Below are 4004 nucleotides of genomic sequence, written 5' to 3'. Positions count from 1 at the left end.
CCAAGTGGGCTCCACGGTGATGGGCGTTAAAAGACGGCGACCTAGCCCAGGTCAGGGCTGACCCAGAAGGAGAGCGACGCTCGGCTTCCTTTGATGGGAGAGAATCCTGGTTGCAGCCCTGAGCCAGCGCTCGCTTGCCAGCCTGATGAGCTCCTGCCAGAGGGGTTGACCAGACCCTGGGGGATCACAGAAGCTTGTTGGAGACAAGCCCCAAACAGAAGGGCAGGGTCCCAGCGAACATTCGCTGGACGAGCCTGCTTGGAGCGGTGGGATTTTTTTGGTTCCGGATTCCCTTTGGACGTTGGTGGGAAGTGTGCCTTGGCCCCCCGCCACCTCAGACCTCACAGAGACATGCCGGCGGAGTCCTGCCGCTGGGTGAGTTGTGCCCTGACTGGCCACAAGGAGGCACTGCCTGGGTAACGCGGTTACTCACCAAAATACCTGTGAGTCCCCCAGACAAGGAGGTAGGAAGGTGCCTGGCTCAGCATTGACCTGTCTAATCTCCATCTAATCCCTGTTCGTCTCAATCAGGATGGAGGTGTCTGAGACGCGCATATTGATGCTGAATTCCAGATATCCAAGTGGCTCCCCCCCAACTTCCCTTCCAGGCTAGTCAGACCAGGCGGACACTCCTCTGGCAGTTTCTCTATGGCTGGGGCCATAGTCTGGACTCTAGCGTGTCCCAGATCCCAATATCCCCCCAGGTCTCCTTATGGCCAGCATTAAAATCCAGTACTGCAGAGCTCCACGCTGGTCCCTCCAATTCAGGGCGAAAGACTGAGTAAGAAATCAAGCCAGTCCTGTTGGTACATACCCAGACAGGAGGCTTCTTTTCTATTGAGAAAAACCTGAGCTGTTCAAACAGAGGCTGCGCTCACCCGCTAGCGCCAGCCTATCTGCCCTGAGCCAGCCTGCTTAGGGCGTCTGGACACCGTGTACACATGCGGGGAGGCAGGGCCTTTGCCATTGTGTGACAACTTCATCCCAGTCCTGCGGCAGGCTCTGGGGAGTGCCCGCCCCCTCCCGCACACTCACTTGTCGCCAGGGAGTGGATTCAGGGGGCCCTTTCTAGGCTGGGGAGGAGTCCTCTGCACCCCCAAATTTTGATTTCAGCCTCATCCCCTGCTTCTCTTCTTTTTCGGTGCCCTTTTCTAAAGCACCTTTTGAGCAAAAAGGGTCATTATCCCCATTCTAGAGACTTCCCCTAGGTCATGTGCCGCCGAGTCTGAGCTAAGTTCAGACCTCCCGCCTCTCCTTCGGCCGCTGTGACCCCCTGATCACGGCAGCCACTGCCACATGCCCTTGGAAGGCCCGAGCGGGAGAGCAGTTCCCTAGGGCACCCCAAGGGGCTGTGGCTTGGAGTCAGGGGGTTACAATGGGAGCGGGAGAACCTAGGCTGAATGTCAGGAATCACTTCCCAGCCAGGAGGTCTACTAGACTGGGAAATAGCCTCTTGAGTGAAGTGGTGGAAGTTTTGGCCCTAGAGTGGACCAGGAAACAGACCCTCACATAAAGGCCCGTCCTGTATTGATCCGCTCCAGCGCAGGGCGTGGCTACAGGGCGTACCACCCAGCCAGAGTTACCCAGCATAACTTCTTCTAGCCATATTTACCAACGCCACCCGCATTGCTCACTACGCATTGCATCACATGCTTTGGGGTTGGCTTGGTCACCCCACAGGACGCAATCCCTGTACAGCATGCTCTGTCCACACACGGCCCATGCACCACCTGCTCCTCACCTCGCCTTGCGTGCCAGGCTTAGCCTGTCTCTTGTAAATGGTACCAGGGTGTCCCCCTTCTCTCAGCTAGTGCAGACATCCTGTCTCTAGCCTGCTGAGCCAGCGACCTTCCCAATTGTGTCCGCTCAGAAATGAGGCAAGTTCCTTATGCTCAGGCCTACGTCGGGGCACAGCTTAGATCTGTCGCTGGCAGAGAAAGGAGAATGTCTGACGGCCGAGGGAGAGCTGCAGCCTGGGATGAAGAGGTCTATCAAATGCGTCGAGTTGTGGCCCCGTGGCTACAGCAGCAGCTGAAGAGTCAAGAGGTCTGGTCTCTTCCCAACTCGCCATGATCTTGGGAAGGTCACAGCCACTCACCCTGCCTCAGTTTGCCCATCTGTAAAGGGGGGATAAGAGACCTCTCAGGGACACTGGGAGTCTTCATGAATGTAAAGCACATGGAGGCCCTTGGTTGGAAGGTGATGGGCAGAGCGTTATTATTGTTCTCCGTAAGCCTGCCATTGTCCCACTCAGGAGTGATCTGCATTGGTCTGGTCCAATAAACAGCACAAGCCCAGCAGTGTCTGCCTGCCTCTGAAATGTGATTAAAGCCAGGGGGAGGTTTTAAATATTCAGCTTCCCTCAGGAGCTCGCAGCAAGAGCTGACGTTAAATGAGAGTCTGGCACACAAACGATTATTGATTCCTTGGCCCATCTTGGCAGCATCCTGTTGAACGAGGCAGGCAGCCGAGGGGGAGGCAGGTCTGCTAGCCGCTCTGGGGACTGCACTGGGAGATACTTTACCCACTACTTGTATTCCAGACGCTCTTGGAGGCCCTAGCCAGGGTCAGACACATCGTATGAAACAGTCCCTGCCCCAGGCAGCTTGCAGTCTAAACAGAGAGGAGATGGGAGAAAGGACGGATTATTATCTCCAGTGTACAAAGGGCTTAAATGACTGGCCTAAGGTCAAACGGAGAGTCTGTGGCAGAGTCAGAAACTGAGTTCCTGCGTCCCACTTCAGAGTCTTATCTTCTCAATACGTGGGCAATAGCCTGGCGTAGTGCTTCTGATCATGTCTCCTCCTAGGGGCTGGCCTCAGCTGTGACACTGGCGGACCAGATGCCAGCTCCGGCCCGAGCCCCAGGCCAATTCACTTGTGTATTAGTATAGATCAAAGGGATTGTTAAATGTATTTGGGGTTTAAACGCCATGAAAACTAGTGGGATGTTCCCTGCACTGTTTTCACTTATCTGTATCCCATTACAATACAGGAGCAAAGATTTACATTATGTAGACCCTATAACTAAATAACCCATCACACAAGAAAGAAGCCTTGTTGAATGCAAACGAAGAACTTTAACAGAAAAGTGCTAATTTCAAAGCCAGTGGCCATTGTGTGTGATGACTGGGGGTCAGAGACTCAAAGTGCGTTCCTCATTCACCGTCATCAAAGGAAAAGCCCACGTGGGTAGTGACACTGTCCGCTTGTTTTCTGTGAGGAGAAGCTATAAGAATATCCTGCCTCTCTGGACTATTTGGACTCTGACAGGGACGTGCACTAGATACAAAGCGGAGATCCCCAGACGCAATCCGGGTAACGTGAAAAGACTTTTGGGAAACTGGCTGTTACATCACTGCGGCCATTTGGAATTAAAGGAGCAGAACGCGGCTAGGGAGGGCATTCATTCTTTACATGGCTTTAACAGCACAATACGTGTGCTAACAAACTTAAAGGCTTTGTTTAAGTTTGTTAGCATATGTATTGTGCTATTAAGTTGGTCAGGAGTCCTCAAGAGGGGAGGGGTGGGGCGGACGGAAGGTGTTTAAATAGGTTTTTTTATTCTGTTTTTCCCCATTGGTCTGAATTATCCATGACATCCATTCTGCATCACACCAAGGCCAAATCAGTAGAGGAATGCCTCTGCTTGCACTGACCAGAGGATGTTTGGATTCTGATGTCAGCCCAGTTCTGCAGCCTGACAGGAATCCGGTGTTGTCCCCAGTGTGCATAGAATTCTGCTTTGCAGACAAACTAGTCTAACATGCATTTTGTTAACTGGAACTGGAGCAGCAAAACAAAGAAAACAGATGCCTCATTTTCCAGCTTTGTGGGTGAGAGAACTAGAAGTGAAGATTATAATGCCAGACACTGACGGGCCTTAAACCAGCTGCCTCAGGAATCCGCCAAGAACTTTGCTGAAAATATGTTACTCAACGGAGCTAAGACTTATCACACATCTGCCCACCTTTATTTGAACGAAGCTCCTTCTGATCTGACAGC

The sequence above is a fragment of the Malaclemys terrapin genome, chromosome 5 (assembly GCF_027887155.1).
Source record: "Malaclemys terrapin pileata isolate rMalTer1 chromosome 5, rMalTer1.hap1, whole genome shotgun sequence".
Classification (NCBI taxonomy): domain Eukaryota; kingdom Metazoa; phylum Chordata; order Testudines; family Emydidae; genus Malaclemys; species Malaclemys terrapin.
This window is presented reverse-complemented; position numbering follows the sequence as displayed.